We start from the raw sequence: 24,554 nt of genomic DNA on the forward strand, positions 1-24,554 counted from the left end.
TGTAACCTTGTAATTTTGCTAAATTCGATATTGAAAATGTTATGTTAGTCAGTTCCTCAGTGTAACCTTTTTAGGTGAGTTCCACAGTGTAACCGTTTAAAGTGAGCGAATTACACAGTGTTACCGTGTTATGTGAGTCAGTTCCACAGTGTAAACTTGTCATGTTAGAGAGTTTCACAGTCCAATTTTGTTCACTTAGGGAATCCCATATTGTAAACTTCATGTAAGTGAGTCCCACAGTGTTAACTTGATTTGTGAATCATTTACACAGTGTGACCTTATTGTGAGTGATTCCCACCATGTAAACTTGTTATGTGTCTGAGTTTCACAGTGTAACCCTGTAATTTTACTAAATGCGATATTGAAAAAGTTATGTTCGTGAGTTCCTCAGTGCAACCTTTTTAGGTGAGTGAGTCCCACACTGTAAATTCACCGCTGTACCATTTCACATCCGGCATCTGGCACGAATTCCATTCCACATCCAGTAACTGTCCAGAAGATCATTCTACTCTGGCATCTTGCCGCTGTACCATTACACATCCAGCATCTGTCATGAAGTCCATTCCACATCCGGATTCTCACAGAAGGACGATTCCACCTCCGGCATCTGACAGGTGGACCATTCCACATCTGGCATCTGGCAGGCAGACCATTCCACATTTGGGCTTTTGCAGGTGGACAATTCCACCTCCGGGATCTGGCAAGCATACAATTCCACATCTGGCATCTGGCACGAATTATATTGTACATCCATAGTCTCACATGAGGAACATTCCACCTCCGGCATCTGGTAGATGTACCATTCCACATCCGGAATGTGTCAGAGGAACATTCCACATACAGCATCTTCCAGGTGGACAATTCCACATCCATCATCTGTTAGGCTGAGCAGTCCAATTCCAGCAAATGGCAGGAAGATGATACCAGATTCAGCATCTTACAGGCAGACCATTCCACATCCAGCATCTGGCAGGTAGTCAATTCTAAATGCGGCATCTCGCTGGCAGATCAGTCCACATCTGGCATCTATCAGGCAGACTAGTCAATATTTGGCATCAAGTGGGTGGACAATGCCACATCTGGCATCAGGCAGTCCGACCACTCCACATGCTGCATCTGGGAAAAAAAAAACATTCTATATCTGGCATCTGGCAGCAAACCATTCCCCATCCTGCAACTGGCAGGTAGTCTATTCCACACCAGCATCAGCCAGGCAGACCATTCCATATCCAGCATCTGGCAGAGGACCATTCCACATCCTGAAACTGACAAGCATACCATTTCACATCTGGCATCTGGCACGAATTTCATTGCAGATCCGGCATCCGTCCAGAAGATCATTCTACATCCGGCATCTCGCCGCTATACCATTACACGTCCGGCATCTGGTACAAAGTCCATTCCACATCCGGATTCTCACAGAAGGACCATTCCACCTCCGGCATCTGGCAGGTGGAACATTCCACATCTGCCATCTCGCAGGTGGACAATTATACCTCCGACATCTTGCAGGTGCACAATTCCACATCTAGCATCTGGCACGAATTATATTGTAAATCCACATTCTCACATGAGGACCATCTGGCAGATGTACCATTCCAAATCCGGAATGTGTCAGAGGAACATTCCACATCCAGCATCTTCCAGATGGACAATTCCACATCTGGCATCTGTTAGGCAGAGCAGTCCATGTCCAGCAAATGGCAGGAAGATTATACCAGATTCAGCATCTTACAGGCAGACCATTCCACATCTAGCATCTGGCAGGTAGTCAATTCTAAATCGGGCATCTCACTGGCAGACCAGTCTAAATCTGGCATCTGGCAGGCCAACCACTCCACATTCAGAATCTGGTAGTAGTACCATTCCACATCTGGCATTTGGCAGCAAACAAATCCACATCCGGCGATGGACAGTATAAACTTGTTATGTGAGTCAGTTCCACAGTGTAAACTTGTCATATGAGAGAGTTGCACAGTATAATTTTGTTTACTTAGTGTAACCCATATTCCAAACTATATGTTAGTGTGTCCCACAGAGTAAACTTGTTGTGTGAGTAATTTACACAGTGTGACCTTATTATGTGAGTGATTCCCACCATGTAAACTTGTAATGTGTCTGAGTTTCACTGTAACCTTATAATTTTGCTAAATTCGATATTGTTTGTTCGTGAGTTCCTCAGTGCAACTTTTTTAGGTGAGTGAGTTCCACAGTGTAACCGTGTTATGTAATTTACACAGTGTTTCCTTGTTATGTGAGTGAGTCCCACCGTTTGACCTTGTTATATGAGAGAGTTTGAAAGTGTGACGTTGTTATGGAAGTGAATTCCACAGTGTCAACCTGTCTAGTTAGTGAGCCTCAGAGTGTAACATTGGTATAGAGTGAGTTTGACTGTGTGACATTGTTATGTGTGAGAGTCCCAACGTGTAAACTTGTTATGTGTCTGAGTTTCACAGTGTTACCTTTTAATTTCGCTAAATTCGATTTTGAAAATGTGATGTTAATGAGTTCCTCAGTGTAATCTTTTTAGGTGAGTAAGTCCAATGGTGTAAACTTGTTATGGGAGTAACTTACACAGTGTGACCGTATTATGTGAGTGCCAAAATTTGACCTTGTTGTGTGAGTGATTCCCACCATGTAAACTGGTTATGTGCCTGAGTTTCACAGTGTAACCATGTAATTTTGCTAAATTCGAAATTGAAAAAGTTATATTAGTGAGTTCCTCAGTGCAACTTTTTTAGGTGAGTGAGTTCCACAGTATAACCTTGTTATGTGAGTGAGTTCCACTTTGTAACCGTGTGATGTAGATGAGTTCCACAGTGTAACCGTGTTATGTGAGTCATTTCCACAGTGTAAACGTCATGTAAGAGAACTGCACAGTATAATTTTGTTTACTTTGTGAAACCCATATTCTAAACTATATGTTAGTGTGTCCCACAGTGTAAACTTGTTATGTAATTTACACAGTGTGACCTTGTAATGTGAGTGAGTCCCACCGTTTGACCTTGTTATATGAGAGAGTTTGAAAGTGTGACGTTGTTATGGAAGTGAATTCCACAGTGTCAACCTGTCTAGTTAGTGAGCCTCAGAGTGTAACATTGGAGAGAGTGAGTTTGACTGTGTGACATTGTTATGTGTGAGATTCCCACAGTGTAAATTTGTTATGTGGGTGAGTTTCACAGTCTAACCTTGTAATTTTGCTAAATTCGATATTGAACATGTTATATTAATGAGTTCCTCAATGAAACATGTTTAGGTGAGTGTGTTCCACAGTGTAACCGTGTTATTTTGGAGAGTTCCACAGTATAATTTTGGGTACTTAGGGCATCCCATATTGTAAACTTTATGTTAGTGAGTCCCACAGTGTAAATTTGTTCTGTGAGTAATTTTCACAATGTGACCTTATTATGTGAGTCCCACAAATTGACCTTTTTATGTGAGAAATTCCCACAGAGTAAACTTGTAATGTCAGTGAGTTTGAAAATGTGACATTGTTATGTGTGAGAGTCCCACCATGTAAACTTGTTATGTGTCTGAGTTTCACAGTGTTACCTTTTAATTTCGCTAAATTTGATATTGAAAATGTGATGTTAATGAGTTCCTCAGTGTAACCTTTTAAGGTGAGTGAGTCCCACAATGTAAACTTGTTATGGGAGTCATTTACACAGTGTGACCTTATTATGTGAGTCCCAAAATTTGACCTTGTTGTGTGAGAGATTCCCACCATGTAAACCTGTTATGTATCTGAGTTTCACAGTGTAACCTTGTAATTTTGCTAAATTCGATATTGAAAATGTTATGTTAGTTAGTTCCTCAGTGTAACCTTTTTAGGTGAGTTCCACAGTGTAACCGTTTAAAGTGAGCGAATTACACAGTGTTACCGTGTTATGTGAGTCAGTTCCACAGTGTAAACTTGTCATGTTAGAGAGTTTCACAGTCCAATTTTGTTCACTTAGGGAATCCCATATTGTAAACTTCATGTAAGTGAGTCCCACAGTTTTAACTTGATTTGTGAATCATTTACACAGTGTGACCTTATTGTGAGTGATTCCCACCATGTAAACTTGTTATGTGTCTGAGTTTCACAGTGTAACCCTGTAATTTTACTAAATGCGATATTGAAAAAGTTATGTTCGTGAGTTCCTCAGTGCAAACTTTTTAGGTGAGTGAGTCCCACACTGTAAATTCACCGCTGTACCATTTCACATCCGGCATCTGGCACGAATTCCATTCCACATCCAGTAACTGTCCAGAAGATCATTCTACTCTGGCATCTCGCCGCTGTACCATTACACATCCAGCATCTGTCATGAAGTCCATTCCACATCCGGATTCTCACAGAAGGACGATTCCACCTCCGGCATCTGACAGGTGGACCATTCCACATCTGGCATCTGGCAGGCAGACCATTCCACATTTGGGCTTTTGCAGGTGGACAATTCCACCTCCGGGATCTGGCAAGCATACAATTCCACATCTGGCATCTGGCACGAATTATATTGTACATCCATAGTCTCACATGAGGAACATTCCACCTCCGGCATCTGGTAGATGTACCATTCCACATCCGGAATGTGTCAGAGGAACATTCCACATACAGCATCTTCCAGGTGGACAATTCCACATCCATCATCTGTTAGGCTGAGCAGTCCAATTCCAGCAAATGGCAGGAAGATGATACCAGATTCAGCATCTTACAGGCAGACCATTCCACATCCAGCATCTGGCAGGTAGTCAATTCTAAATGCGGCATCTCGCTGGCAGATCAGTCCACATCTGGCATCTATCAGGCAGACTAGTCAATATTTGGCATCAAGTGGGTGGACAATGCCACATCTGGCATCAGGCAGTCCGACCACTCCACATGCTGCATCTGGGAAAAAAAAAAACATTCTATATCTGGCATCTGGCAGCAAACCATTCCCCATCCTGCAACTGGCAGGTGGTCTATTCCACACCAGCATCAGCCAGGCAGACCATTTCACATCAGGCATCTGGCACGAATTTCATTCCAGATCCGGCATCCGTCCAGAAGATCATTCTACATCCGGCATCTCACCGCTATACCATTACACGTCCGGCATCTGGTACAAAGTCCATTCCACATCCGGATTCTCACAGAAGGACCATTCCACCTCCGGCATCTGGCAGGTGGAACATTCCACATCTGCCGTCTCGCAGGTGGACAATTATACCTCCGACATCTTGCAGGTGCACAATTCCACATCTAGCATCTGGCACGAATTATATTGTAAATCCACATTCTCACATGAGGACCATCTGGCAGATGTACCATTCCAAATCCGGAATGTGTCAGAGGAACATTCCACATCCAGCATCTTCCAGATGGACAATTCCACATCTGGCATCTGTTAGGCAGAGCAGTCCATGTCCAGCAAATGGCAGGAAGATGATACCAGATTCAGCATCTTACAGGCAGACCATTCCACATCTAGCATCTGGCAGGTAGTCAATTCTAAATCGGGCATCTCACTGGCAGACCAGTCTAAATCTGGCATCTGGCAGGCCAACCACTCCACATTCAGAATCTGGTAGGAGTACCATTCCACATCTGGCATTTGGCAGCAAACAAATCCACATCCGGCGATGGACAGTATAAACTTGTTATGTGAGTCAGTTCCACAGTGTAAACTTGTCATATGAGAGAGTTGCACAGTATAATTTTGTTTACTTAGTGTAACCCATATTCCAAACTATATGTTAGTGTGTCCCACAGAGTAAACTTGTTGTGTGAGTAATTTACACAGTGTGACCTTATTATGTGAGTGATTCCCACCATGTAAACTTGTAATGTGTCTGAGTTTCACTGTAACCTTAAAATTTTGCTAAATTCGATATTGTTTGTTCGTGAGTTCCTCAGTGCAACTTTTTTAGGTGAGTGAGTTCCACAGTGTAACCGTGTTATGTAATTTACACAGTGTGACCTTGTTATGTGAGTGAGTCCCACCGTTTGACCTTGTTATATGAGAGAGTTTGAAAGTGTGACGCTGTTATGGAAGTGAATTCCACAGTGTCAACCTGTCTAGTTAGTGAGCCTCAGAGTGTAACATTGGTATAGAGTGAGTTTGACTGTGTGACATTGTTATGTGTGAGAGTCCCAATGTGTAAACTTGTTATGTGTCTGAGTTTCACAGTGTTACCTTTTAATTTCGCTAAATTCGATTTTGAAAATGTGATGTTAATGAGTTCCTCAGTGTAATCTTTTTAGGTGAGTAAGTCCCATGGTGTAAACTTGTTATGGGAGTAACTTACACAGTGTGACCGTATTATGTGAGTGCCAAAATTTGACCTTGTTGTGTGAGTGATTCCCACCATGTAAACTGGTTATGTGCCTGAGTTTCACAGTGTAACCATGTAATTTTGCTAAATTCGAAATTGAAAAAGTTATATTAGTGAGTTCCTCAGTGCAACTTTTTTAGGTGAGTGAGTTCCACAGTATAACCTTGTTATGTGAGTGAGTTCCACTTTGTAACCGTGTGATGTAGATGAGTTCCACAGTGTAACCGTGTTATGTGAGTCATTTCCACAGTGTAAACGTCATGTAAGAGAAATGCACAGTATAATTTTGTTTACTTTGTGAAACCCATATTCTAAACTATATGTTAGTGTGTCCCACAGTGTAAACTTGTTATGTAATTTACACAGTGTGACCTTGTAATGTGAGTGAGTCCCACCGTTTGACCTTGTTATATGAGAGAGTTTGAAAGTGTGACGTTGTTATGGAAGTGAATTCCACAGTGTCAACCTGTCTAGTTAGTGAGCCTCAGATTGTAACATTGGAGAGAGTGAGTTTGACTGTGTGACATTGTTATGTGTGAGATTCCCACAGTGTAAATTTGTTATGTGGGTGAGTTTCACAGTCTAACCTTGTAATTTTGCTAAATTCGATATTGAACATGTTATATTAATGAGTTCCTCAATGAAAGATGTTTAGGTGAGTGTGTTCCACAGTGTAACCGTGTTATTTTGGAGAGTTCCACAGTATAATTTTGGGTACTTAGGGCATCCCATATTGTAAACTTTATGTTAGTGAGTCCCACAGTGTAAATTTGTTCTGTGAGTAATTTTCACAATGTGACCTTATTATGTGAGTCCCACAAATTGACCTTTTTATGTGAGAAATTCCCACAGAGTAAACTTGTAATGTCAGTGAGTTTGAAAATGTGACATTGTTATGTGTGAGAGTCCCACCATGTAAACTTGTTATGTGTCTGAGTTTCACAGTGTTACCTTTTAATTTCGCTAAATTCGATATTGAAAATGTGATGTTAATGAGTTCCTCAGTGTAACCTTTTTAGGTGAGTGAGTCCCACAATGTAAACTTGTTATGGGAGTCATTTACACAGTGTGACCTTATTATGTGAGTCCCAAAATTTGACCTTGTTGTGTGAGAGATTCCCACCATGTAAACCTTTTATGTATCTGAGTTTCACAGTGTAACCTTGTAATTTTGCTAAATTCGATATTGAAAATGTTATGTTAGTCAGTTCCTCAGTGTAACCTTTTCAGGTGAGTTCCACAGTGTAACCGTTTAAAGTGAGCGAATTACACAGTGTTACCGTGTTATGTGAGTCAGTTCCACAGTGTAAACTTGTCATGTTAGAGAGTTTCACAGTCCAATTTTGTTCACTTAGGGAATCCCATATTGTAAACTTCATGTAAGTGAGTCCCACAGTGTTAACTTGATTTGTGAATCATTTACACAGTGTGACCTTATTGTGAGTGATTCCCACCATGTAAACTTGTTATGTGTCTGAGTTTCACAGTGTAACCCTGTAATTTTACTAAATGCGATATTGAAAAAGTTATGTTCGTGAGTTCCTCAGTGCAACCTTTTTAGGTGAGTGAGTCCCACACTGTAAATTCACCGCTGTACCATTTCACATCCGGCATCTGGCACGAATTCCATTCCACATCCAGTAACTGTCCAGAAGATCATTCTACTCTGGCATCTCGCCGCTGTACCATTACACATCCAGCATCTGTCCTGAAGTCCATTCCACATCCGGATTCTCACAGAAGGACGATTCCACCTCCGGCATCTGACAGGTGGACCATTCCACATCTGGCATCTGGCAGGCAGACCATTCCACATTTGGGCTTTTGCAGGTGGACAATTCCACCTCCGGGATCTGGCAAGCATACAATTCCACATCTGGCATCTGGCACGAATTATATTGTACATCCATAGTCTCACATGAGGAACATTCCACCTCCGGCATCTGGTAGATGTACCATTCCACATCCGGAATGTGTCAGAGGAACATTCCACATACAGCATCTTCCAGGTGGACAATTCCACATCCATCATCTGTTAGGCTGAGCAGTCCAATTCCAGCAAATGGCAGGAAGATGATACCAGATTCAGCATCTTACAGGCAGACCATTCCACATCCAGCATCTGGCAGGTAGTCAATTCTAAATGCGGCATCTCGCTGGCAGATCAGTCCACATCTGGCATCTATCAGGCAGACTAGTCAATATTTGGCATCAAGTGGGTGGACAATGCCACATCTGGCATCAGGTAGTCCGACCACTCCACATGCTGCATCTGGGAAAAAAAAAACATTCTATATCTGGCATCTGGCAGCAAACCATTCCCCATCCTGCAACTGGCAGGTGGTCTATTCCACACCAGCATCAGCCAGGCAGACCATTCCATATCCAGCATCTGGCAGAGGACCATTCCACATCCTGAAACTGACAAGCATACCATTTCACATCTGGCATCTGGCACGAATTTCATTCCAGATCCGGCATCCGTCCAGAAGATCATTCTACATCCGGCATCTCGCCGCTATACCATTACACGTCCGGCATCTGGTACAAAGTCCATTCCACATCCGGATTCTCACAGAAGGACCATTCCACCTCCGGCATCTGGCAGGTGGAACATTCCACATCTGCCGTCTCGCAGGTGGACAATTATACCTCCGACATCTTGCAGGTGCACAATTCCACATCTAGCATCTGGCACGAATTATATTGTAAATCCACATTCTCACATGAGGACCATCTGGCAGATGTACCATTCCAAATCCGGAATGTGTCAGAGGAACATTCCACATCCAGCATCTTCCAGATGGACAATTCCACATCTGGCATCTGTTAGGCAGAGCAGTCCATGTCCAGCAAATGGCAGGAAGATGATACCAGATTCAGCATCTTACAGGCAAACCATTCCACATCTAGCATCTGGCAGGTAGTCAATTCTAAATCGGGCATCTCACTGGCAGACCAGTCTAAATCTGGCATCTGGCAGGCCAGCCACTCCACATTCAGAATCTGGTAGGAGTACCATTCCACATCTGGCATTTGGCAGCAAACAAATCCACATCCGGCGATGGACAGTATAAACTTGTTATGTGAGTCAGTTCCACAGTGTAAACTTGTCATATGAGAGAGTTGCACAGTATAATTTTGCTTACTTAGTGTAACCCATATTCCAAACTATATGTTAGTGTGTCCCACAGAGTAAACTTGTTGTGTGAGTAATTTACACAGTGTGACCTTATTATGTGAGTGATTCCCACCATGTAAACTTGTAATGTGTCTGAGTTTCACTGTAACCTTGTAATTTTGCTAAATTCGATATTGTTTGTTCGTGAGTTCCTCAGTGCAACTTTTTTAGGTGAGTGAGTTCCACAGTGTAACCGTGTTATGTAATTTACACAGTGTGACCTTGTTATGTGAGTGAGTCCCACCGTTTGACCTTGTTATATGAGAGAGTTTGAAAGTGTGACGTTGTTATGGAAGTGAATTCCACAGTGTCAACCTGTCTAGTTAGTGAGCCTCAGAGTGTAACATTGGTATAGAGTGAGTTTGACTGTGTGACATTGTTATGTGTGAGAGTCCCAACGTGTAAACTTGTTATGTGTCTGAGTTTCACAGTGTTACCTTTTAATTTCGCTAAATTCGATTTTGAAAATGTGATGTTAATGAGTTCCTCAGTGTAATCTTTTTAGGTCCCATGGTGTAAACTTGTTATGGGAGTAACTTACACAGTGTGACCGTATTATGTGAGTCCCAAAATTTGACCTTGTTGTGTGAGTGATTCCCACCATGTAAACTGGTTATGTGCCTGAGTTTCACAGTGTAACCATGTAATTTTGCTAAATTCGAAATTGAAAAAGTTATATTAGTGAGTTCCTCAGTGCAACTTTTTTAGGTGAGTGAGTTCCACAGTATAACCTTGTTATGTGAGTGAGTTCCACTTTGTAACCGTGTGATGTAGATGAGTTCCACAGTGTAACCGTGTTATGTGAGTCATTTCCACAGTGTAAACGTCATGTAAGAGAAATGCACAGCATAATTTTGTTTACTTTGTGAAACCCATATTCTAAACTATATGTTAGTGTGTCCCACAGTTTAAACTTGTTATGTAATTTACACAGTGTGACCTTGTAATGTGAGTGAGTCCCACCGTTTGACCTTGTTATATGGGAGAGTTTGAAAGTGTGACGTTGTTATGGAAGTGAATTCCACAGTGTCAACCTGTCTAGTTAGTGAGCCTCAGAGTGTAACATTGGAGAGAGTGAGTTTGACTGTGTGACATTGTTATGTGTGAGATTCCCACAGTGTAAATTTGTTATGTGGGTGAGTTTCACAGTCTAACCTTGTAATTTTGCTAAATTCGATATTGAACATGTTATATTAATGAGTTCCTCAATGAAACATGTTTAGGTGAGTGTGTTCTACAGTGTAACCGTGTTATTTTGGAGAGTTCCACAGTATAATTTTGGGTACTTAGGGCATCCCATATTGTAAACTTTATGTTAGTGAGTCCCACAGTGTAAATTTGTTCTGTGAGTAATTTTCACAATGTGACCTTATTATGTGAGTCCCACAAATTGACCTTTTTATGTGAGAAATTCCCACAGAGTAAACTTGTAATGTCAGTGAGTTTGAAAATGTGACATTGTTATGTGTGAGAGTCCCACCATGTAAACTTGTTATGTGTCTGAGTTTCACAGTGTTACCTTTTAATTTCGCTAAATTCGATATTGAAAATGTGATGTTAATGAGTTCCTCAGTGTAACCTTTTTAGGTGAGTGAGTCCCACAATGTAAACTTGTTATGGGAGTCATTTACACAGTGTGACCTTATTATGTGAGTCCCAAAATTTGACCTTGTTGTGTGAGAGATTCCCACCATGTAAACCTGTTATGTATCTGAGTTTCACAGTGTAACCTTGTAATTTTGCTAAATTCGATATTGAAAATGTTATGTTAGTCAGTTCCTCAGTGTAACCTTTTTAGGTGAGTTCCACAGTGTAACCGTTTAAAGTGAGCGAATTACACAGTGTTACCGTGTTATGTGAGTCAGTTCCACAGTGTAAACTTGTCATGTTAGAGAGTTTCACAGTCCAATTTTGTTCACTTAGGGAATCCCATATTGTAAACTTCATGTAAGTGAGTCCCACAGTGTTAACTTGATTTGTGATTCATTTACACAGTGTGACCTTATTGTGAGTGATTCCCACCATGTAAACTTGTTATGTTTCTGAGTTTCACAGTGTAACCCTGTAATTTTACTAAATGCGATATTGAAAAAGTTATGTTCGTGAGTTCCTCAGTGCAACCTTTTTAGGTGAGTGAGTCCCACACTGTAAATTCACCGCTGTACCATTTCACATCCGGCATCTGGCACGAATTCCATTCCACATCCAGTAACTGTCCAGAAGATCATTCTACTCTGGCATCTCGCCGCTGTACCATTACACATCCAGCATCTGTCATGAAGTCCATTCCACATCCGGATTCTCACAGAAGGACGATTCCACCTCCGGCATCTGACAGGTGGACCATTCCACATCTGGCATCTGGCAGGCAGACCATTCCACATTTGGGCTTTTGCAGGTGGACAATTCCACCTCCGGGATCTGGCAAGCATACAATTCCACATCTGGCATCTGGCACGAATTATATTGTACATCCATAGTCTCACATGAGGAACATTCCACCTCCGGCATCTGGTAGATGTACCATTCCACATCCGGAATGTGTCAGAGGAACATTCCACATACAGCATCTTCCAGGTGGACAATTCCACATCCATCATCTGTTAGGCTGAGCAGTCCAATTCCAGCAAATGGCAGGAAGATGATAGCAGATTCAGCATCTTACAGGCAGACCATTCCACATCCAGCATCTGGCAGGTAGTCAATTCTAAATGCGGCATCTCGCTGGCAGACCAGTCCACATCTGGCATCTATCAGGCAGACTAGTCAATATTTGGCATCAAGTGGGTGGACAATGCCACATCTGGCATCAGGCAGTCCGACCACTCCACATGCTGCATCTGGGAAAAAAAAACATTCTATATCTGGCATCTGGCAGCAAACCATTCCCCATCCTGCAACTGGCAGGTGGTCTATTCCACACTAGCATCAGCCAGGCAGACCATTCCATATCCAGCATCTGGCAGAGGACCATTCCACACCCTGAAACTGACAAGCATACCATTTCACATCTGGCATCTGGCACGAATTTCATTCCATATCCGGCATCCGTCCAGAAGATCATTCTACATCCGGCATCTCGCCGCTATACCATTACACGTCCGGCATCTGGTACAAAGTTCATTCCACATCCGGATTCTCACAGAAGGACCATTCCACCTCCGGCATCTGGCAGGTGGAACATTCCACATCTGCCGTCTCGCAGGTGGACAATTATACCTCCGACATCTTGCAGGTGCACAATTCCACATCTAGCATCTGGCACGAATTATATTGTAAATCTACATTCTCACATGAGGACCATCTGGCAGATGTACCATTCCAAATCCGGAATGTGGCAGAGGAACATTCCACATCCAGCATCTTCCAGATGGACAATTCCACATCTGGCATCTGTTAGGCAGAGCTGTCCATGTCCAGCAAATGGCAGGAAGATGATACCAGTTTCAGCATCTTACTGTCAGACCATTCCACATCTAGCATCTGGCAGGTAGACAATTTTAAATCCGCATCTCACTGGCAGACCAGTCCAAATCTGGCATCTGGCAGGCCAACCACTCCACATTCAGTATCTGGCAGGAGTACCATTCCACATCTGGCATTTGGCAGCAAACAAATCCACATCCGGCGATTGACAGTATAAATTTGTTACGTGAGTGAGTTCCACAGTGTAACCGTGTTATGTGAGTCAGTTCCACAGTGTAAACTTGTCATATGAGAGAGTTGCACAGTATAATTTTGTTTACTTAGTGTAACCTATATTCCAAACTATATGTTAGTGTGTCCCACAGTGTAAACTTCAGTGAGTAATTTACATAGTGTGACCTTGTCATGTGATTGATTCCCACCATGTAAACTTGTTATGTGTCTGAGTTTCACAGTCTAACCTTGTAATTTTGCTAAATTCGACATTGAAAAAGTTATGTTAGTGAGTTCCTCAGTGCAACTTTTTTAGGTGAGTGTGTTCCACAGTGTAAACTTGTCATGTGAGAGAGTTGCACAGTATAATTTTGGGTACTGAGGGAATCCCATATTGTAAACTTTATGTTAGTGAGTCCCACAGTGTAAATTTGTTATGTGAGTGATTTACACAGTGTGACCTTATTATGTGAGTCCCACAAATTCACCTTATTATGTGAGAGATTCCCAGAGTTTAAATTTGTTTTGTGAGTGAGTTTGAAAGTGTGACATTGTTATTGAAGTGATTTCCATAGTGTCAACCTTTCTACTTAGTGAGTCTCAGGGTGTAACATTGGTATGGAGTGAGTTCGACAGTGTGACATTTTATGTGTGAGATTCCCAAGGTGTAAATTTTTTATGTGGGTGAGTTTCACAGTGTAACCTTGTAATTTTGCTAAATTCAGTATTGAAAATGTTATGTTAGTGAGTTCCTCAGTGCAACTTTTTTAGGTGAGTTTGTTCCACAGTGTGAGTGAGTCTCACCATTTGACCTTGTAATGTCAGTGAGTTTGAAAGTTTAACATTGTTATGGAAGTGAATTCCACAGTGTCAACCTGTCTACTTAGTGGGCCTCAGAGTGTAACATTGGCATAGAGTGAGTTTGACAATGTGACATTGTTATGTGTGAGAGTCCCACCGTGTAAACTTGTTATGTGTCTGAGTTTCACAGAGTTACCTTTTAATTTCGCTAAATTCGATATTCAAAATGTGATTTTAATGTGTTCCTCAGTGTAACCTTTTTAGGTGAGAGATTCCCACAGTGTAACCATGTTATGTGAGTTATTTCCACAGTGTAAACTTGTCGTGTGAGAGAGTTGCACCGTATAATTTTGTTCACTTGGGGAATCCCATATTGTAAACTTCATGTGAGTTAGTCCCACAGTGTAAACTTGTTGTGTAAGTCATTTACACAGTGTGACCTTGTTATGTGAGTGATTCCCACCATGTAAACTTGTTATGTGTCTGAGTTTCACTGTGTAACCTTGTAATTTTGCTAAATTCAATATTGTTTGTTGGTGAGTTCCTCAGTGCAACTTTTTTAGGTGAGTGTGTTCCACAGTGTGAGTGAGTCTCACCATTTGACCTTGTAATGTCAGTGAGTTTGAAAGTGTAACATTGTTATGGAAGTGAATTCCACAGTGTCAACCTGTCTACTTAGTGGGCCTCAGAGTGTAACATTGGCATAGAGTGTGTTCGACAGTGTGACATTGTTATATGTGAGATTCTCACCGTGTAAACTTGTTATGTGGTTGAGTTTCACAGTGTTACCTTGTAATTCGCTAAATTCGACATTGAAAATGTTATGTTAGTGAATTCCTCAGTGTAACCTTTTTAGGTGAGTGAGTCCCACACTGTAAACTCGCCGCTGTACACTTTCACATCCGGCATCTGGCACGAATTTCATTCCACATCTGGTATCTGTCCTGAAGATCATTCTACTCTGGCATCTCGCCGCTGTACCATTACACATCCAGCATCTGTCATGAAGTCCATTCCACATCCGGATTCTCACAGAAGGACGATTCCACCTCCGGCATCTGACAGGTGGACCATTCCACATCTGGCATCTGGCAGGCAGAGCATTCCACATTTGGGCTTTTGCAGGTGGACAATTCCACCTCCGGGATCTGGCAAGCATACAATTCCACATCTGGCATCTGGCACGAATTATATTGTAATTCCAGAGTCTCACATGAGGAACATTCCACCTCCAGCAACTGGCAGATGTACCATTCCACATCCGGAATGTGTCTGACGAACATTCCACATCCAGCATCTTCCAGGTGGACAATTCCACATCCATCATCTGTTAGGCTGAGCAGTCCAATTCCAGCAAATGGCAGGAAGATGATAGCAGATTCAGCATCTTACAGGCAGACCATTCCACAGCCAGCATCTGGCAGGTAGTCAATTCTAAATGCGGCATCTCGCTATCGACCAGTCCACATCTGGCATCTATCTGGCAGACTAGTCAATATCTGGCATCAAGTGGGTGGACAATGCCACATCTGGCATCTGGCAGGCCGACCACTCCACATCCTGCATCTGGGGAAAATAAACCCATTCTACATCTGGAATCTGGCAGCAAACCATTCCCCATCCTGCAACTGGCAGGTGGTCTATTCCACTCCAGCTTCAGCCAGGCAGACCATTCCATAGCCAGCATCTGGCAGAGGACCATTCCACATCCTGCAACTGACAAGGATACCATTTCACATCTGGTATCTGGCACGAATTTCATTCCACATCCGGCATCCCGTCCAGAAGATCATTCTACAAAGTCCATTCCACATCCGGATTCTCACAGAAGGACCATTCCACCTCCGGCATCTGGCAGGTGGAACATTCCACATCTGCCGCCTTGCAGGTGGACAATTATACCTCCGACATCTTGCAGGTGCACAATTCCACATCTAGCATTTGGCACGAATTATAGTGTAAATCCACATTCTCACATGAGGACCATCTGGCAGATGTACCATTCCAAATCCGTAATGTGTCAGAGGAACATTCCACATCCAGCATCTTCCAGATGGACAATTCCACATCTGGCATCTGTTAGGCAGAGCAGTCCATGTCCAGCAAATGGCAGGAAGATGATACCAGATTCAGCATCTTACTGGCAGACCATTCCACATCTAGCATGTGGCAGGTAGTCAATTCTAAATCCGGCATCTCACTGGCAGACCAGTCCAAATCTGTCATCTGGCAGGCCAAACACTCCACATTCAGTATCTGGCAGGAGTACCATTCCACATCTGGCATTTGGCAGCAAAGAAATCCACATCTGGCGATGGACAGTATAAATTTGTTATGTGAGTGAGTCCCACCGTTTGACCTTGTTATATGAGAGAGTTTGAAAGTGTTACGTTGTTATGGAAGTGAATTCCACAGTGTCAACCTGTCTAGTTAGTGAGCCTCAGAGTGTAACATTGGTAGAGAGTGAGTTTGACTGTGTGACATTGTTATGTGTGAGATTCCCACAGTGTAAACTTGTTATGTGGGTGTGTTTCACAGTGTTACCTTGTAATTTTGCCAAATTCGATATTGAACATGTTATGTTAGTGAGTTCCTCAATGAAACATGTTCAGGTGTGTGTGTTCCACAGTGTAACCGTGTTATTTTGGAGTGTTCCACAGTATGATTTTGGGTATTTAGGGCATCCCATATTGTAAACTTTATGTTAGTGAGTCCCACAGTGTAAATTTGTTATGTGGGTAATTTTCACAGTGTGACCTTATTATGTGAGTCCCTCAAATTGACCTTATTATGTGAGAAATTCCCACAGAGTAAACTTGTAATGTCAGTGAGTTTGAAAGTGTGACATTGTTATGGAAGTGAATTCCACAGTATCAGCCTGTCTAGTTAGTGGGCCTCAGAGTGTAACATTGCTAGAGAGTGAGTTTGACAGTGTGACATTGTTATGTGTGAGATTCCCACAGTGTAAACTTGTTATGTGGTTGAGTTTCACAGTGTTACCTTGTAATTTTGCTAAATTCGATATTGAACATGTTTTGTTAGTGAGTTCCTCAGTGTAACCTTTTTAGGTGAGTGAGTCCCACACTGTAAACTCGCCGTTGTATCATTTCACATCTGGCATCTGGCACGAATTCCATTCCACATCCGGTATCTGTCCAGAAGATCATTCTACTCTGGCATCTCGCCGCTGTACCATTTCACATCCAGCATCTGTCATGAAGTCCATTCCACATCCGGATTCTCACAGAAGGACCATTCCACCTCCGGCATCTGACAGGTGGACCATTCCACATCTGGCATCTGGCACGAATTATATTGTACAACCAGAGTCTCACATGAGGAACATTCCACCTCTGGCATCTGGCAGATGTACCATTCCACATCCGGAATGTGGCAGAGGAACATTCCACATTCAGCATCTTCCAGGTGGACAATTCCACATCCATCATCTGTTAGGCTGAGCAGTCCAATTCCAGCAAATGGCAGGAAGATGATACCAGATTCAGCATCTTACAGGCAGACCATTCCACATCCAGCATCTGGCAGGTAGTCAATTCTAAATGCGACATCTCACTGGCAGACCAGTCCACATCTGGCATCTATCAGGCAGACTAGTCAATATCTGGCATCAAGTGGGTGGACAATGCCACATCTGGCATCTGGCAGGCCGACCACTCCACATCCTGCATCTGGGAAAAGAAAACCATTCTACATCTGGCATTCGGCAGCAAACCATTTCCCATCCTGCAACTGGCAGGTGGTCTATTCCACTCCAGCATCAGCCAGGCAGACCATTCCATATCCAGCATCTGGCAGAGGACCATTCCACATCCTGCAACTGACAAGCATACCATTTCACATCTGGCATCTGGCACGAATTTCATTCCACATCCGGCATCCGTCCAGAAGATCATTCTACATCCGGCATCTCGCCGCTGTACCATTACACGTCCGGCATCTGGTACAAAGTCCATTCCACATCCGGATTCTCACAGAAGGACATTCGACATCTTGCGACTCGCAGGTGTACAATTATACCTCCGACATCTTGCAGGTGGACAATTCCACATCTAGCATCTGGCACGAATTATATTGTACATCCACATTCTCACATGAGGACCATCTGGCAGATGTACCATTCCAAATCCGGAATGTGTCAGAGGAACATTCCACATCCAGCATCTTCCAGATGGATAATTCCACATCTGGCATCTGTTAGGCAGAGCAGTCCATGTCCAGCAAATGGCAGGAAGATGATACCAGATTCAGCATCTTACAGGCAAACCATTCCACATCTAACATCTGGCAGGTAGTCAATTCTAAATCGGGCATCTCACTGGCAGACCAGTCTAAATCTGGCATCTGGCAGGCCAACCACTCCATATTCAGTATCTGGTAGTTGTACCATTCCACATCTGGCATTTGGCAGATACAAATCCACATCCGGCGATTGACAGTATAAATTTGTTATGCGAGTGAGTTCCACAGTGTAACCGTGTTATGTGAGTCAGTTCCACAGTGTAAACTTGTCGTGTGAGAGAGTTGGACCGTATAATTTTGTTCACTTGGGGAATCCCATGTTGTAAACTTCATGTGAGTTAGTCCCACAGTGTAAACGTTGTTTGAGTAATTTAGACAGTATGACCTTATTATGTGAGTGATTCCCACCATGTAAACTGATTATGTGTCTGAGTTTCACAGTCTAACCTTGTAATTTTCCTAAATTCGATATTGAAAATGTGATGTGAGTGACTTCCACTTTGTAACCGTGTTATGAGAGTCAGTTCCACAGTGTAAACTTGTCATATGAGAGAGTTGCACAGTATAATTTTGTTTACTTAGTGTAACCCATATTCCAAACTATATGTTAGTGTGTCCCACAGAGTAAACATGTTGTGTGAGTAATTTAGACAGCGTGACCTTCTTATGTGAGTGATTCCCACCATGTAAACTTGTAATGTGTCTGAGTTTCACTGTGTAACCTTGTAATTTTGCTCAATTCAATCTTGAAAAAGTTATGTAAGTGAGTTCCTCAGTGCAACTTTTTTAGGTGAGTGAGTTCCACAGTGTAAACTTGTCGTGTGAGAGATTTACACAGTACAATTTTGGGTACTTAGGGAATCCCATATTGTAAACTTTATGTTAGTGAGTCCCACAGTGTAAATTTGTTCTATGAGTAATTTACACAGTGTGACCTTATTATGTGCGTCCCAAAAATTCACCTTATTATGTGAGAGATTCCCAGAGTTTAAATTTGTTTTGTGAGTGAGTTTGAAAATGTGACATTGTTATCGAAGTGATTTCCACAGTGTCAACCTTTCTACTTTGTGAGTATCAGGGTGTAACATTGGTTTGGAGTGTGTGCGACAGTGTGACATTGTTATATGTGAGATTCCCACCGTGTAAATTTGTTATGTGGGTGAGTTTCACAGTGTTACCTTGTATTTCGCTAAATTCGAGATTGAAAATGTCATGTTAGTGAATTCCTCAGTGTAACCTTTTTAGGTGTGTGAGTCCCACACTGTAAACTCACCGCTGTACCATTTCACATCTGGCATCTGGCACGAATTTCATTCCACATCCGGCATCCGTCCAGAAGATCATTCTACATCCGGCATCTCGCCGCTGTACCATTAAACGTCCGGCATCTGGTACAAAGTCCATTCCACATCCGGATTCTCACAGAAGGACCATTCCACCTCCGGCATCTGGCAGGTTGAATATTCCACATCTGGCGTCTCGCAGGTGGACAATTATATCTCCGACAACTTGCAGGTGGACAATTCCACATCTTGCATCTGGTACGAATTATATTGTACATCCACATTCTCACATGAGGACCATCTGGCAGATGTACCATTCCAAATCCGGAATGTGTCAGAGGAACATTCCACATCCAGCATCTTCCAGATGGACAATTCCACATCTGGCATCTGTTAGCAGAGCAGTCCATGTCCAGCAAATGGCAGGAAGATGATACCAGATTCAGCATCTTACAGGCAGACCATTCCACATCTAGCATCTGGCAGGTAGTTAATTCTAAATCCGGCATCTCACTGGGAGACCAGTCCAAATCTGGTACCTGGCAGGCCAACCACTCCACATTCAGTATCTGGCAGGAGTACCATTCCACATCTGGCATTTGGCAGCAAACAAATCCACATCCGGAGATTGACAGTATAAATTTGTTAAGTGAGTGAGTTCCACAGTGTAACCGTGTTATGTGAGTCAGTTCCACAGTGTAAACTTGTCATATGAGAGAGTTGCACAGTATAATTTTGTTGACTTAGCGTAACCCATATTCCAAACTATATGTTAGTGTGTCCCACAGTGTAAACTTGTTGTGTGAGTAATTAAGACTGTGTGACTTTATTATGTGAGTGATTCCCACCATGTAAACTTGTAATGTGTCTGAGTTTCACTGTGTAACCTTGTAATTTTGCTAAATTTGATATTGTTTGTTCGTGAGTTCCTCAGTGCAACTTTTTTAGGTGAGTGAGTTCCACAGTGTAACCGTGTTATGTAATTTACACAGTGTGACATTGTTATGTGAGTGAGTCCCACGGTTTGACCTTGTTATATGAGAGAGTTTGAAAGTGTGACGTTGTTATGGAAGTGAATTCCACAGTGTCAACCTGTCTAGTTAGTGAGCCTCAGAGTGTAACATTGGTAGAGAGTGAGTTTGAGTGTGTGACATTGTTAAGTGTGAGATTCCCACAGTGTAAACTTGTTATGTGGGTGTGTTTCACAGTGTTACCTTTTAATTTCGCTAAATTCGATATTGAAAATGTGATGTTAGTGAGTTCTTCAGTGAAACCTATTTAGGTGAGTGAGTTACACAGTATAACCTTGTTTTGTGAGTGAGTTCCACAGTGTAACAGTGTCATGTGAATCAGTTCTACAGTGTAAACGTCATGTGAGAGAGTTGCACAGTATACTTTTGTTTACTTAGTGAAACCCATATTCTAAGCTATATGTTAGTGTGTCCCACAGTGTAAACTTGTTGTGTGAGTAATTTACACAGTGTGACCTTGTTATGTCAGTGTGTCCCCCCATTTGACCTTGTAATATGAGAGGGTTTTAAAGTGAGACGTTGTTATGGAAGTGAATTCCACAGTGTCAACCTATCTACTTAGTGAGTATCAGAGTGTAACATTGGTATAGAGTGAGTTTGACAATGTGATAAGCTTGTTCTGTAGTAAGTGAGTTTCACAATGTTACCTTTTAATTTCGCTAAATTTGATATTGAAAATGTGTTGTTAGTGAGTTCCTCAGTGTAACCTTTTTAGGTGAGTGTGTCCCACAGTGTAAACTTGTTGTGTGAGTAATTTACACAGTGTAACCTTGTTATGTGAGTGATTTCCACCATGTAAAATTGTTATGTGTCGTAGTTTCACAGTGTTTTCTTGTAATTTTGCTAAATTCGATATTGAAAATGTTATGTTAGTGAGTTCCTCAGTGCAACTTTTTTAGGTGAGTGAGTTCCATAGTGTGACCTTGTTCGGTGAGTGTGTACCACAATTTGATCTTGTAATGTGAGTGAATTTGACATTGTGACATTGTAATGTGTGTGATTCCCACCGTGTAAACTTGTTATGTGGGTGAGTTTCACTGTGTAACCTTGTAATTCCACTATATTCGAGATTGAAAATGTGATGTTAGTGAGTTCCTCAGTGCAACCTTTTTTGGTGAGTGAGTTCCACAGTGTAAATGTGTTACGTGAGTCAGCTCCACAGTGTAACTGTGTTATGTGAGTTAGTTCCACAGTGTAACATTGTCATGTGAGAGAGTTGCACAGTATAATTTTGTTCACTTAGTGAATCCCATATTGTAAACTTCATGTTAGTGACTCCCACAGTGTAAACTTGTTTTGTGAATAATTTACACAGTGTGACCTTGTAATTTCACTAAATTCTATATTGAAAATGTTATGTTAGTGATTCCCACAGTGTAAATTTTTTATGTGAGAGAGTTCCACAGTGTAAGCTTGTTATCTGGGTCAGTTTCACGGTGTAACATTGTTATTTGAGGGATTCCCATAGTGTTCTCATGTTCTGTGAGTGAGTCGCACAGTTTGACCTGTTATGTCAGTGAGTTCGACATTGAAAATGTAAAGTGAGTGATTTTCACAGTGTGACCTGGTGATAGGAATGATTTTCACAGTGCGGACTGGTTCTGTGAGTGAGTTCCACATTCAAACCATGTTATGTCAGTGAGTCCCACAGTGAAACCTTGTGAACTAATTGAGTACCAGTGTGAGCTTGTTATGTTAGTCACTTCAACACTGTGACCTTGGTGTTCTAGTGAGTTCCAAAGGGTAAATTTATTATGTGAGATATTCCCACAGTTTATTTCACCTTCTTATTGAGGAGGTGAATGAGTTCCACAGAATGAACTTTTTATGTCAGTGTATTCGACATTTGAAAATGTCATGTGAGATAGTTCAATGGTGTAAATTTGTTATGTGTGAGAGTTGCACAGTATAATTTGGTTTACTTAGAGAATCCCACATTGTAAATGTTACGTGAGTGAGTCCCACAATTTGACATTGTTATGTGAATCAGTTCCACAGTGTGACATTGCTGAGGTCATGAGTTCCACATTGTAAACTTATTATGTGAGAGATTTCCACAGTTTAACTTTCTTATTGAGGGGGATTCCACAATGTGAATGAGTTCCACAGAATGAACATGTGATGTGATTTTTACCTGCCGTCTAACCTTGTTATGTGATTGAGTCCCACATTCTGACCTTGTTATATCACTGGTGTTCGACATTGAAAATGTTTTGTTAGTGAGTTCCACAGTGTAACCTTGTTACGTGAGTGAGTTCCACTGTATAATCATGTTTTCTTTGTAAATCCCATATTATACATTTTATGTTCCTGAGTCCCACAGTGTAACCGTGTTATGTGAGTGATGGGAGTGAATTCCACACTGTCAACCTCTAGTTAGTGAATCTCAGAGTGTAAAATTGGTATGTTAGTGAGTTTGACAGTGTGACGTTGTTATGTGTGAGATTCCCACCATGTAAACATTTTGTTAGTCAGTTCCACAGTGTGACCTTGTTATTTGAGGTATTCCCATAGTGTTATCATGTTATGTGAGCGAGTTCTACTGTGTAAACATTAAAGTGAGTTAGTCAAACAGGGTGAACTTGTTCTGTGAGTGAGTCCCACAGTTTCACCTTGTTATGTCAGTGAGTTCGAGATTGAAAATGTGAAGTGAGTGGTTTTTACAGTGTGACCTTTTGATATGAACAATTTTCACAATGTGGATGGTTATGTGTGTGAATTCCACATTCCAGCCATGTTATGTTAATGAGTTGCACTGTGTAACCTTGTTAAGTAAAGTGTACCAAAGTGTGAGATTGTTATGTTGGTGACTTTCACAGTGTGACCTTGCTATTTGAGTTAGTTCCACAGTGTGATATTGATGTGCTAGTGAGTTCCACATTGCAAACCTATTACATGAGAGATTCCCACAGTTTAATTTTCTTATTGAGGGGGATTACACAACTTAACTTTGTTATTTGAATGAGTTCCACAGAAGGAACGTGATGTAATTTTTACCCACCGTCCTACCTTGTTATGTGAGTGAGTCCCACATTCTGACCTTGTTATATCACTGGGTTCGACATTGAAAATGTTTTGTTAGTGAGTTCCACAGTGTAACCTTGTTACGTGAGTGAGTTCCATTGTATAATCATGTTTTCTTTGTAAATCCCATATTATACATTTTATGTTCCTGAGTCCCACAGTGTAACCGTGTTATGTGAGTGATGGGAGTGAATTCCACACTGTCAACCTCTAGTTAGTGAATCTCAGAGTGTAAAATTGGTATGTTAGTGAGTTTGACAGTGTGACGTTGTTATTTGTGAGATTCCCACCATGTAAACATTTTGTTAGTCAGTTCCACAGTGTGACCTTGTTATTTGAGGTATTCCCATAGTGTTATCATGTTATGTGAGCGAGTTCTACTGTGTAAACATTAAAGTGAGTTAGTCAAACAGAGTGAACTTGTTCTGTGAGTGATCCCACAGTTTCACCTTGTTATGTCAGTGAGTTCGAGATTGAAAATGTAAAGTAAGTGGTTTTTACAGTGTGACCTTTTGATATGAACAATTTTCACAATGTGGATGGTTATGTGTGTGAATTCCACATTCCAGCCATGTTATGTTAATGAGTTGCAGTGTGTAACCTTGTTAAGTAAAGTGTACCAAAGTGTGAGATTGTTATGTTGGTGACTTTCACAGTGTGACCTTGCTATTTGAGTTAGTTCCACAGTGTGATATTGATGTGCTAGTGAGTTCCACATTGCAAACCTATTACATGAGAGATTCCCACAGTTTAATTTTCTTATTGAGGGGGATTACACAACTTAACTTTGTTATTTGAATGAGTTCCACAGAAGGAACGTGATGTAATTTTTACCCACCGTCCTACCTTGTTATGTGAGTGAGTCCCACATTCTGACCTTGTTATATCACTGGGTTCGACATTGAAAATGTTTTGTTAGTGAGTTCCACAGTGTAACCTTGTTACGTGAGTGAGTTCCACTGTATAATCATGTTTTCTTTGTAAATCCCATATTGTACATTTTATGTTCCTGAGTCCCACAGCGTAAGCTTGTTA

Source organism: Narcine bancroftii, chromosome 3 (assembly GCF_036971445.1).
Source record: "Narcine bancroftii isolate sNarBan1 chromosome 3, sNarBan1.hap1, whole genome shotgun sequence".
Classification (NCBI taxonomy): domain Eukaryota; kingdom Metazoa; phylum Chordata; class Chondrichthyes; order Torpediniformes; family Narcinidae; genus Narcine; species Narcine bancroftii.